General features: G+C 42.7%; 1 protein-coding gene across 1 annotated transcript in view; it reads right to left on the reverse strand.

Annotated features, from left to right (window-relative positions):
* Positions 1-13,994, reverse strand: part of SHTN1 (shootin 1) — a 630,861-nt gene that overhangs the window by 32,757 nt on the left and 584,110 nt on the right. The window lies entirely within an intron of this gene.

A 13,994-nucleotide genomic window follows, 5' to 3' on the forward strand; every position in this document is an offset into this window, starting at 1 on the left:
AGTGGTCAGCAGAGGGGATGTTGGACGCAAATGAATTGAAGTTTTTGACATGCCAACAACCTATAACTCCGACTTTTTATCATTTACCATAAGTCCATAAACACTCCACACTGCCACAAGGAAGGCCAATAATTTCTTCAAAGGGCAGTTTAACTGAGAAGATGTCACAATTCCTAGATTTCTTTGATTGAGCATGTCAAATCTCTCCCTTCATATCTCAGGGACACATCTGATTTCATTCGCATCATCTCGGACACACCCTGGGAAGCTGACATGTTGATGATAGTGCTGGATGTTACAGGATTATATACCTGCATAGCACATAACCATGGCATACAAGCAGTGCAGTACTTTTTAAAGACTCGCTCTTTGAAATACATGAAACAATACTATGCTGATTGAATTCTTGCATTTTTGTCTGCACAATAACATCTTTTTGTTTCAGAAACAATACTATAGGCAAAAGAGAGGGACGGCGATGGGCACCTGCTTCGCCCCCAGCTACGCAAACTTGTTCGTGGGCTGGTGGGAGAAGCAAGTGGCCTGGTCCGATGAGAACCAGAGATGGGTCACGTCAATTATCGGGTGGCACCGGTATATTGACGATCTATTCATTTTCTGGAAAGGCTCCAAAAATGAAGAAGAGCTATTTATTCAAACCTTGAATAATAATGATCTCAACTTACATCTGAGTGGCATGATAAGTAGTCAAGAGGTTGACTTCCTTGACTTAAAGGTTTCCATTAAAGATGGCAAAATATGTACTTCCCTTTTTCGAAAGGCTACAGCCGGGAATTCCACATTAGAAGCAAGCAGTTGTCACCCCAAACCTTTAAAGAACAGTATACCATTTGGGGAACTATTGCGCCTCAAAAGAAACTGCACGCTCACTGAGGATTTTGAGCAAGCAGCTCAAGAATCTATAGAAAGATTCAAATTGAGAGGATATTCTGATGACATTTTGAAAAAAGCTTATGAGAAGGCTCATTAAATCTCGAGAAGAGTCTGTTCAAGCAAGTGAAAAAAAGAAACGAAGGCAGGGAAGATAACACCCCTCGCTTTATCACAACTTTTTCCAACGACTCTTCAAGGATTTATAACATTATGAGTCGTCACTGGAATATCCTCAAAACAGATGTAGCCATCGGTAAACAACTATCACCCCATCCAAAAATCACTTATAGGAGGAGTAGGTCCTTAAAAGACACTCTAATACACAGCCACTTTGACACCATTCCGAGATCACCACGACTGGGAAACCTGACAGCGTTTTTCCCATGCCAAAATTGTAAAGCCTGCCAGTCAAGTGAAAAAGTCATCTCATATGAGATTCCAGACACAGGGACAGTGAGGAAAATTAACAAATTCCTCACTTGTACAACCCCTTTTTGTGTATATCGTTTGGAATGCCTGTGCAAACTATATTATGTTGGGAGCTCCATTCACCCTGTCAAAAAGCGGATTTTAGAACACGCAAGAGCGACTGAACACCATGACCCAAACTATCCCGTAGCAAGACACTTTGCCTTAAAACACAAGAGTGATCGTAATCTCTTGAAATTTCACTGCTTAGATCAAATACCCCCCAAAGATCGAGGAAATAACAGAATTACAAATGAGAAAACTGGAGTCGAGGTTCATTATTGACCTCCGTACTAGGCATCCACTAGGCCTGAACATAGGGGAAGAATTAGCCAGCCATCTTGGCTAACAGAGGTAAAAATCCCCTGTAGCTCAGTGATACTTGTTTCTGTCACAGTCTGTAATAATGAATTGAACTTTTTTTCAAAACGTTGTTATTAACGAGAGATTCGACGCTGATTTAAATTATGAATTGTTTTTTCATGATTGGTGTCCCCTTCTTTAAATTTTAGTTTGCCCATCCAGGGCTCAATAATGTTTGTTTAGCAAATAATGCCATCTGATTCGTATAATGTTGTAACCCACTATAAGATGGCTGCTATGTATAGATGTGTGAGTATATAGACTATTAAGTCCTTCTTTTGTGTTGATTGAACAAGAGAATGATGTCGTGACATAACTATTTAAAACATCAATGAATTTGGCGCCAGTCACAGCAGACAAAGGCGTGATGCCGAAACGCATCCTGTTTTTATGAGAAAATATACAGAGTCTTGCAGAATATGAGTTGTGGAGTGCCGTCAATTCTTTTACCGTAGTGAAAGTGGAGCGTGTATATATATATATATATATATATATATATATATATATATATATATATATATATATATATATATATATATATATATATATATATATATATATTATATATATTTTTTTTTTCACACAGGGAACATCCTTTACAACGCAACTATTACCACGCACTACCATTACAACAAAACTTTTACAACGCTGGGACCATTACAACGCATGCCATTACTGTAGTTCCGTGAGTTGTGGGTCTGGTTCGGGTGTTCCGAACCCGTTCAATAAGGTCGTCGGAAATAGACGATTTTGGTGACAGCAGACCGCAAATCACGAGTGTAGCGTGTATGAGTGTTTTCGCATGAATCGATCGATGAGAACACTCCGTATTCAAGGATTTAGTTTGAACCTCCGGGTTCCATTTTATATACGGCAGCCATTTTGTGTGGTTGCCCTCACATAGGCCGATGACTACGGCCGAACGAGTCCTTGAGACACGTATGCCTTAGTTGACTTCTGAGTGACCTGGCCGAACTGACTCCTTGCCCGAGGCTGACCTCGCTGAGCCAGTTCCTTGTTAAGCAGCTGGTCAGATAAAATCAAAGAGTAGGGCAGGCCCGAGTTTATGGTACACTGCTCCCACCTATCTATCTTCCTTCCAATCTGTTTCTGTTCTTTCTTTCACAACATAATCACTGATTTGGGTTGAGGGTTTATGATGGGTTTGTCCGGCCTGACTGAACAGGATAATGGAATGTGCTTGGTCATTTCTGGTGGGCTGGACAACGGAAAGTGGGATTGTCGTCATACGCTACTTTTAAAATGTCACATTTCTATTGGTCGGTTTGTATGAACTCAATGTTAATTTGGAATGTTGCCTGAGGCTTGATTTTTGGCATAAAAGACCATGCTTCGCTCATTGAATTTGTGCAGTCTCTAGCGAACCACCCGTGTGTGTTTCGTAGATCTCTGTTCCTGGTTGCAGCCAATAAACTTTGGTCTTTGACGTCATCAAGAAGTATCCCAAGTCTCTGTTTGCCAAGATAGGGGAACTCTAAGGCATCGGGCGTTTTCCCTGACGCCGCTGGGTTCTAAAACCCGGTCCTTCATTACAACGCAAGTATGGGTAAGTATTAAATTTAATTTTAACCCCTACACTATCCAACACATTCCCTACTGTTACGCCCCCCTGGAGTTAGAATATTCAATTAAACCCCTACACTATCCAACACTTACAATAAAAAATACTTACCCATACTTACGTTGTAATGGCATGCGTTGTAATGGAATGAGTTGAAATGGAGCCTGCGGTGTAAAAGTTTCGTTGTAATGGTATGCGTGGTAAAAGTATGCGTTGTAACGTCATATAACCTCTTCACACACATATATACACACACACACATATACACACACACACATTTAATCCCTTCGATGCTCATGACGAGCTGGGCTCGTCATGGCAAACAGTGGGCGTGTGCTCATGATGAGTCCAGCTAGTCATGGCACCCACGGGGGAAGCGCTGGCACTCCCCCCGTGGGACGCCGATCTGGGTATTTTTACCGGGGAAGGCAGGGGAAGCCCTTCCCTCCAGCCCCCCGTAATCGTCATCAATGGCGTCAGAGCGCAAGGCGCGCTGACTTCATTGGAGGTTTCCCTTTCTTCCCAAACACGCTGGAAGCCATTTGCTTTCAGCGCGTCGCGGAAGAAAGAGGTGAGTTTTGGCTCTGGGGAGGGGGGTATTCAAACAAAAGAGGCATCGGGAGAATGGGTTTTCCTTTCCCCCGATGCCTCTTTTGAGCATTCCTGTTGCGCGATCGTGCAGCAGGAATGCCCACTAGACCCAGGTTTTTTTTTTTTTTTTTAAAGGGCGATTGTGTTTTGTTGTTTAAGGGAGCGGCCCCTTAGGCAAGGGTCTCTTCCCCTTATGGGGGTAATCATTCTGGCTTTGTCTTTGCAGATTTTGCAAAATAGTAATAAAAAAAAAGGCCCACTGGACCACCAGGAAGTATTTATTGGGGGCTATATTTTTGGCTGTCTGCCTCAATGGGGGAGGTGGGAGGGGCAGATTTAGCCTTTTTATTGATCTAGGGCCCACTGGGCCACCAGGGATTTATTTGTGGAGAGTGACCCCTTGGGCAAGGGTCGCTCTCCTTTGGGGACAATATTTGTGGCTGTGTCTGCCCCCCCCCCAGGGGGCCAGATCGCCATGTTTTTTTTCAAATTAGGCCCACAAGACCACTAGGGATTTGTTTGTGGGGTGTGGCCCCTTGGGCAAGGGTCGCTGCCCTTTGGAGAGCATTAATTTGGCCGTTTCTGCCCCCCTGGGTGGGCAGATCGGCTGATTTTTTTTGTATGGCCACAAGGCCACCAGGGATTTATTTGTGGGGAGTGGCCTCTTGGGCAAGGGTCACTTCCCATCGGGGGCATGGTTTGTGGCTGGGGGGGGGGGGGGGGGAGGGGGGCAGATTTGACCATTTTTAAAATATTGCGCCCACTAGACAACCAGGGATTTATTTGCGGCGAGTGACCCCTTGGTCAAGGGTCGCTCTCCTTTGGGGGCAATGTTTGTGGCTGTGTCTGGTGGGCAGATCGCCATGTATTTTTTAAATTGGGTTCACTAGACCACCAGGTATTTGTTTGTGGGGAGTGGCCCCTTGGGCAAGGGTTGCTCCCCTTTGGGGAGCATTAATTTGAGGGGCAGATCAGCTGATTTGTTTTTTTGTAGGGCCACTAGGCCCCAAGGTTTTTTTTAATGTTGGGGAGCGGCCCCTTGGACAAGGGTCGCTCCACTTGATGGGAGGATGATGGTTGCTATTTCTGCCCACTTTGGGTGGCAGAATAGCAGTATGTTTTTAGGCCCATCTGCTCCCAAGGGGGGCAGAAGCCACAAGACACCAGGGTTTTTTAAAAAAATGTTGTGTTGGGGAATGGCCGCAAGGGTTGCTCCCCTTTTACGGGGGTGAATATTTTATTTATTCTCTTAGGCTCACCTACCCCTTAGCTTGGCTGGTGGATTGTGTGTGGACTGGTGCTTTATTTGCATATGTGACTAATGTTTTTTTCTCCTTTTTATTCTAGTGTAAAGCTTTTGATTCCTGTTTGCGGTTTAGGCCGTGGTTGTTCTGCAATTTTGTGTAGTTGCATTGATTTGGTAATAACATTTTTGTTGTATTTGCTCCAAATGAGTATTATTGTCATGTATGAATGATTTGTTTTGTAAGTGGTGTCATAATGGCAGCATATTTAGTTAGTGTTTTGAGCATGAAATTCTTTGCCATGTGTTTTGCATTGTCTTATGTGTAATTTTCTTTTCTCTTTCTTTTTTAGTGGGATATTGTTCATCCATACGGTGTCTGTGCAGAGTAGGTGGTGGTGAGTTTAGATGCTTCTGGCAAGTGAGTGGTATCGTTTTGGAGTATATAGGTATTTCTGATAAAGGCGCATTTTGTTTATTACTTATTTTACAAAGTGTTTGTTCTTGTTGACTTGTTTGACAAGTTGGCTTTATTAGTAAGCATTATGGCTAGCTGTAGAATGACTGCTCAGCAGGTGGTTGGTATGCTTTTTGCATCTTCCTCTGAGCAGGATTATGAGATTGATAGTGCACCTGAGTGAGAGGAGGGAAGGGAAGATTCAGGCAGTGAGTTTTCTCTCTACATGGAATCATAGGATGAGGAAGGTACTCTCAGTGCAGGTGAAGCTACTCTTGGTGTGGATGAAGTGCCTGTTTTAGAGGAGGATAATACTTGCCGATGGTGCAAGAGGCATCTGGATTACAGCCGGAGGCTGCTAGGCTTCCTACTGGAAGTGCTGGGCACTGGGTTGATCCAAAAATGGTGCAGCCGGTGTTGCCTGTCTTTAGCGGTGATGCAGGGTGTAGAGTGGATTGTGAATTTTTTTTGCCTATACAGTTTTTTCAGTTGTTTATGAATGATGTATTTTTGGGTGAGATTGTTGAGCAGACTGAACAGTTGTTGAGGGACAACAGTGACAAATTTAGGCCCCACTCTAGAGCTACCCGGTGGACTCCCACAAATCTAGAAGAAATGAAGAGGTTTTTGGGTTTGACTTTATTGATGGGTTTGATAAGGAAGCTTCATAGCTTCATATTGGTCTACCAGTCCCTTGATGGCAACGGCCATTTTTTCTGCAGTTATGACTCGTGATCGGTATTTACGTAGTGAGGCAACATCAAAATTGCCCATCTCAAAACGACCTGGTTTTGCAAGGGGGTACCCTGGGTTTTTGGCCTGGTGCTTGGCGGCCACCTAGGGAAAACTACAAAAACCCACACATTTTTGAAAACTAGACACCCAGGGGATTCCAGGGTGGTATACACGCAAGCCATACCTCCCTATTCAAAATTCAAATTCAAATTCAAATTCAATTCAAATTCAAATTCAAATTCTGGGTAACAGAACCTGGTGGGAGGCAGTCAAGTCACTCCATCCTGGATTCCCCTGGGTGTGTAGTTTAAAAAATGTATAGGTTTCCTAGGTTTCCATAGGTGCCGGCAGAGCTATGGTTCAAAAACTACAACTAGGCACTTTGCCAAAAAAGGGTCATTTTTCACTGTCAAATTGAGATGTGTCCACGTTGCGTTTTGCGCAGTTTCCTGTCGCAGGTACTAGGCCTACCCATGCAAGTGAGGAACCATGTTTCTCGATAGACTTTGACACGCAGGGTGAGTGGAAATTTTAGGATCCACGCAAATTCCAGAACTTTACACCACAGAAATGTGAAGAAAATGTGTATTTTTTAACAAAAGTTTAAGTTTGCAAGGGATTCTGAGTAACATAACCTGGTGAGAGGCAGTCAAATCACCCCATCCTTGATTCCCCTGGGTGTCTAGTTTTCAAAAATGTATAGGTTTGCTAGGTTTCCCTAGGTGCCGGCAGAGCTAGAGTTAAAAAACTACAGCTAGGTACTTTGCAAAATGAAATGGTAATTTTTCATTGTGAAAATGTGATGTGTTCACGTTGGGTTTTGAGCCAATTCTGGTCATAGACACTATGCCTAACCACACAAGTGAGGTACCATTTTTATTGGGAGACTTAGGGTAATTCAGATTTGTAAAGCAACTGTTATTACCTATTGACTTTCGATGCATTTCTGCATTCCAAATCAAAGACATTGTGTAAAAAAGAAGCCATTTTAAAAAATGACCGATAACTCATGCTAGTATGAGTATTCCCAATTTCAGAAATGTGCAAATATCTACTGTTTCTAAACTCTAAATTTTTTCCCATTTCAGAAATACATAGGTGTCTTTCATACAGATTTTTCCATGTATACATTTTCCCACAATAATTGCTATATACCCGGAACATAATAAAAAGCCATTGAAAATTACCGCTCAGTTTTTGACTCTGAGCTCTTCAGGTTCATGGTGGACCTGCAAGTCCTATATATCCCCACAACGAGTAAGGTCCAGCGGATGTACCGGTATATTGCTTTCAAAGAGCTGTCATAATTAGAAGAAGTTACAGGTGAAAACGTTGACACAAAAGGCTGTTTTTTTCAACGAATTTTTAATTTGTCCTATATTTAACTGTTATATAAAGAAACCTTGATGGATCTACACAAATGTCCCCTTGCTAATTTCAGAATTTTGTCTACTTCTCTAAAATGTATAGCTTTCCAGGATCCCTTATTGCTTTCATACCCATTTTTCCCATCAACTGAAAGGAGGTTGAAAGCACAAAAAATAGAAAAAAAAGGCTATGTCCCAAAAAAATGCCAAAACTGTAAAAAAAGAAATTGGTTTTCTGACAAAAGTCTGTCATTCCCTAAAAGCTGGGAAAATGGTGATTTCAGCCCCACAAACCCTTTTTTGATAGCATTTGCAGGGAAAAACACAGACGCTTTTATTTGCAGCCCATTTTTCCCATAAAAGCCAACATTTAGCTGTATTTGGGCTAATTTCTGGGACCCTTCCAGGGGAATCCACAAACCCTGGGTACCATTAGAATCCCCATGATGTTGGAAGAAAAGGACGCAAATTTGGCGTGGATACCTAATGTGGTCAAAATGTTACAGGGGCCTAAGCATGCACTACCCCGAAAAACCAAAAAAAGGCTTAGCACAGGGAGGTGGGGAAAGGCCAAGCAGCGAAGGGGACAGACACAAATATATATATATATATATATATATATACATAAAAATATACATACATATACATATACATACATACATATACATATACATACATACATATACATACATATACATACATACATATACATACATATACATACATACATATACATACATACATATATATATAAATACACACATATATGTCTGTTTATATAAAGGGAGGTATGGGTAATTTATAGGTGGGCAGAGTTAAAGGGAGGTAAAGGTAAATGTAGGAATCAGGGAAGGGAAGCTGTAAAAGAACGACAGGAGGAAAAAGGAGGGGGTGTTTGGTAGAGTTCTCTCCAAGAATACATTTAAAAAAAAACTAATAAAATAAAATTGCTGAAAAAGAGAGGTTTCTACTTTTTTTAACGCAAGTTAAACTCTTACTACCTTCCTCACGTATAACACCACTTTAACCTCAATTTTTTCAGTGAATTTCTTAGTTATTTTTATGTAAGTTACAATCTTGCAATAATTCTCATGTAGAACTCCACTTTAAGCTTGGTTGTTTTCAGTGAATTGTAAATTTGTCTTTTTTTAAAGGAATATTACCTTCGCAAGTACCCCACCCCCAAGCTCACCTGTAACAGACATGCATCCCTTTCCTTTTTAATATATATTCACTGAAAAAACACAAAGGTTAAAGTAACGTTAAATGGTAGGTGAGAATTTCAGTGACAATGTAAAGTTTTATACATACAAAACCGCAGAAATTCACAAATTCTAGTTCTCTCATAACTATAACTCATGCCCTTAGGTAACTATAACTTGTGCCCACTCCATGCACAGTTTTCTCTTTTCAATACTTTCATTGCAAATGTTGTAGTGATATTATCAATGGTGTCATAGAAAATGTCATGAGTGATGTAATGTGTGGGGTAGTTAGCAGTGAGTGAGAGGGTGCAAGTTATAGTTACCAGAGTTAACTATAACTGGTGAATTTCAGAGGCTTCGTATGTTTAAAACATTACGTTGTCACTGAAATCCTCACCTAACTATAACATCACTTTAACCATTGTTTTTCAGTGAGTGTCTAGGGTTGCTTTTATACGAAGTAATATTTGGTTACTGTATGCTAAGCCAACCCCTCACAGCACAAACCCATTTTTTTTTACACTGCCACCGAGTCTAGGGGGTCAGGTAATCCCTATTTAATGTATTTTTGGGTGGGATTGTAAACACATACTTTAGATATGTTTTAGTGCTTAGACATTTAGTAATGTCGAACATAATAAAGTGGAGTGGGTGTTGTATAGCATTTTAGGACCCTAGTGTAATTTTCCCGAGTCATGCCCTTATATAGGTATAAATCACCATATCCTTATATAGGCATAGAAATCACAACCATATTTAGACATAGCTCATGCAGTCCAAATACGGCTTGGCTACTTCCACTAGTTCCGAAAATCCACAACGATTTCATGAAAAATTCTGCTTCAGCAGTTAGGGACTTCCCCTAAGAACTCAGACTCTTTGATGACGTTATTATGCCCACCTTTACGTCAAACTCTGCACCTTCAAGGTATAAATATGCCCATACTTGCCATAGCAAACACACAGTGGTTTGGGGCAGTTCGACTATCTACTTGCCCGACGCATACTGCTGCAGCAAGTGCCGAAGGAAGCCAACCCTCTAGGAGACGCACAGAGAGGCGCTGTCTTTTCTCTTGCCGAGAAATACAGCTCCAGTGTTTCCAAGCTACCCTTGCGGGTTGTTGGAAAATCGAGTCTGGAGACAGAGAGATACCAGACCTCCTTCATTCTAAACCAAGGTACGGAGCTGATTAGACCCTAAGAGAACTCTTGGATAGTTTTTTGGAAAAAAGAATTCTAAACTTATGCTACACCTCACTTACTTCTTCCCTCGTACTAGACTTAGGTTACGTACATCGGGGTAGGCATATTTTAGAAGCACCAGTTGAGTACTTTTAGTCTTTATGTATGTATTTTATGGCTTCGAAACCATACCATGCTTTTACAGTATTATTTTATAATACTCTTCTTACTGTACGCATTATACTTTGCAATCAGTATTACGATTGTAGCAGTTCATTTCTTCTGCATGAAAAAGAAGACTGTTCAATAAATAATTTTATTGAAAATGCCTGTCTCTCTATTTCTCTGCACCTCTGGTGAAACGAAGCATGCAAGATTGAGTAAAATAGCTATCTATTGTTTCCACAACTCTGAAGATGAACATAAGTTACTTACCTGTAAACTGTGGTTCTCCGGTATTGGTGTCTTTCATAGATTAACATGCTTGAATATTCCCCGTCGAAGTGGGAGTCCCACAGTACATAAAATAGCAGTAAAATATATATATATATACACATATATATAAAATTATACAATTATATAAGAAATGTAATACATATAAAATATATAGCGTAAAGTTAAAAGTACCATAGAACTGAAAGAAGGCCCATAGAAGCCTTAAAGGGAGAATTCACTTTAGTAACATATCAGTCATTATAATAGTCCACATTCCAGCCAATCAGGCAACAGCACCCTCTAGAACCTTCTCCTCAGAAGCTTAAGCCCTCAGATTTTTGTAGCACCAAAATGACCAAGAGTGCATGAGGAGAAGAGAGCCTCTGAGGGGATGAAGGATGGGTCGCATGTGAATCTATGAAAGACACCAATACTGGAGAACCACAGTTTACAGGTACACTAATGTTCTTCTCCAGTATTAGGGGTGTCTTTCATAGATTCACATGCTTGAATAAGAGTAGAAAGCAGTAAAGTAATACATGAGTCATAAAAGGAATTTAAAAACCAAGTAAGTACAACCATAGTATGATTTAAATAGCATACATTTAGACATGGCAAAACCTTTTATGACAGGAGGCGGGAAGCAACAGTCTCTCCTCTTAGTTAAAAAGATTTTGTAACACAGCTTGGCCCACAGCAGCATCTGCAGCGTCCGCTGATTCCAGACAGTAGTGCCTCGTAAACGTGTGTCTGCTCGACCACGTTGCAGCTCTGCAGATCTGGCGCAGAGCACTCCAGCAAAGAGGGCGGTAGATGATGCCACAGCCCTTGTCGAGTGTGCTCGCACCGGAGCAGAGAGAGGCTTTCCGGCCCGGCAACGGCAGAAAGAAATGGCAGAAGAAATCCATCTAGTAATAGATTGTTTAGTGACTGCCTGTCCTTTACAAACTCAGCCATAGGACACAAAGAGCTGGTATGATTTTCGAAAAGGAGCAGTGCGCTGGATGTAGAATTTCAGGCAACGTTTTAAATCCAAGGAATGGAGAGAACGCTCAGCAGGAGACTGAGGGTTGGGGAAGAAAGTTCTGAGAATGACGGGCTCATTCAGATGGAAATCCGAAGGAACTTTGGGAATGAATTTCGGATTTGCCTGTAAAGTAACAGCCTCTTTAGAGAATTGAAGAAGAAAGAGGTTGTATCGTGAATGCTTGGATCTCTTGATGATGTAAGCGCGAGTAGAAGAGCCACCTTCCACGTGAGGAATTTTAAGTCCGCTGAATGGATGGGTTCAAAAGGAGGTAGGAGGAGCTGAGATAAAACCAGATTCAGGCGCCAAGGCGGCGGACGACGTATGGGCGGATACATTCGAAAAAGGCCTCTAAAGAACTGTCGAATGATCCGAGAGGAATACAGAGATGTGGTGCAATCATGCCGAAAGCGGGAAAACGCTGCCAGAAAGACTTTAAGAGTGGAATGAGAAAGTCCTGACTTCGCTAGAGATAAGAAAAAAGGCAGGATTTGCTCCGGCTTGGCGTGCATTGGATGAATGGCTTCATTGTGACACCAAACACAAAACAGCTTCCATTTCATTTGATATGTTTTGACGGTGGAAGGAGTACGTGCATGAGCCAGCACCTTCCTGCACTCCGGACGATATTCAGACCTGCGAACTCATTGTGTTCAGGTTCCAAGCATGCAGTTGGAGATATGCCGGATCCGGATGGCAAATCCGCCCTTTGTTCATGGTGAGCAGGTGAGGCAGAGGGCTTAGAGGTATCGGATCGCACTGAGCCAACAGGAGGAGGTCCGAGAACCACGGGCGACGTGGTGACCTGGGCGCAATCAGTATGACGTGGCATGGTTGGAGCTTCATCCTGTGCAGCAGGCGCAGAACGAGAGGGAGCGGGGGAAAAGCGTAGACTAATTTGCTTGACCAATTGATCGAAAATGCATTCCCGCTCGTCTCTCTGTGGGAATGCTGACTTGCAAAGCGTAGGCATTTGCGGTTGGTTGGGGTCGCAAACAGATCCATCTGTGGATGGCCCCACTGGCGAAAGATGTACTCCAGAGTGAGTTGGTAGAGTTCCCACTCGTGATTGTCCACCAGAGATCTGCTGAGACTGTCGGCAAGAGTGTTGGAGATGCCCGGCACGTGAACTGCGGTCAGGTGAACCTGGTGTTGAAGCGCCCAATTCCAGATTTCTTGTGCCTCCTTGGAAAGCAGAAGAGACCTCGTACCTCCCTGCTTGTTGAGGTAGTGCATGCTGGTGGTGTTGTCTGTCCGCACCAGCAGCGAGTGGCCTTGTATCAGCATCCGGAAAGATTTCAGGGCAAGGAAGATGGCCAATAGTTCTAGACGATTGATATGCCATGTGCGTTGAGATGCAGTCCATTTGCCCTTGACTGACAGTCTGTTGAGATGTGCCCCCCAACCCTCCAAGGAAGCATCCGTTGTGAGGGTAAGCGTAGGAGTTATTTCCCGGAAGGGCCGACCTGCGGCGATATTTGGAAGGTGAGCCCACCATTCCAAACCGGTTTGAATGTGGGGGGTCAGGTAGAGTTGGTCGTTGAACGACCCCGAAACTTGTTTCCATTGTTTGTCCGCCTCCTCCTGTATGACTCATGTGGAGTCTGCAGTGTGGAATCAGATGAATGCAAGAGGAGGCTATGCCCAGAAAAGATTTCAAGATCCGGACAGAAACTGACTTTTTTGATTTTAGCAAAGCGACCATCTGGAGTATGCGGAGTTGTCGCTCCTATGATACAAACACCTGTGCTAGACGAGAATCGACTAAGGCTCCTAGATAGATTCTCTGTTGTGAGGGGCGTAGATGAGACTTTTCCAGATTGACAGAAAGGCCCAAAGTGCAGAAAAGTGACAGGTAAGTCGGAGTATGCTGTATTGCTGTTTGACGTGTCTGGGCTTTTATTAAACAATTGTCCAGATAAGGGTAAAATTGAATGCCTTGTAGGGGAAGGAAAGCTGCGACCGGAGCCATGATTTTTGTGAAGACTCTCGGCGCTGATCGAAGGCCGAAAGGCAGTACTTTGAACTGGAAGTGCTTTGATCCGACAGTGAAGCGAAGATATTTCCTGTGTTTGTGATGTATTGGCACATGAAAATATGCATCTTGGAGGTCGATAGTGGAGAGGAACTCTCCGGGGTTGAGATATTGTAAAATTTCCAGTAGAGTCAGCATTCGGAAAGTTTGTGATTTGATTAATTTGTTGAGGGCTCGTAAGTCCAGAATGGGGCGCCACTCTCCCGACTTTTTCTTGATTAAAAAGAAGCGGGAATAAAAGCCCCTGCCCTGTTGTGCTTGAGGAACCACTTCGACAGCTCCTTTTTGTATCATGATCTTGACTTGAGCCAAGAGATCTTTCAGATGAGCTGGGGGGGGGACCGGAAGGTGGACGGGTGGGTGGAAATTTTGTAAACTCGAGAACATGTCCTTTCGAGATGACGTCTAGG

The sequence above is a fragment of the Lissotriton vulgaris genome, chromosome 5, assembly GCF_964263255.1.
Source record: "Lissotriton vulgaris chromosome 5, aLisVul1.2, whole genome shotgun sequence".
In the NCBI taxonomy this organism is placed as follows: domain Eukaryota; kingdom Metazoa; phylum Chordata; class Amphibia; order Caudata; family Salamandridae; genus Lissotriton; species Lissotriton vulgaris.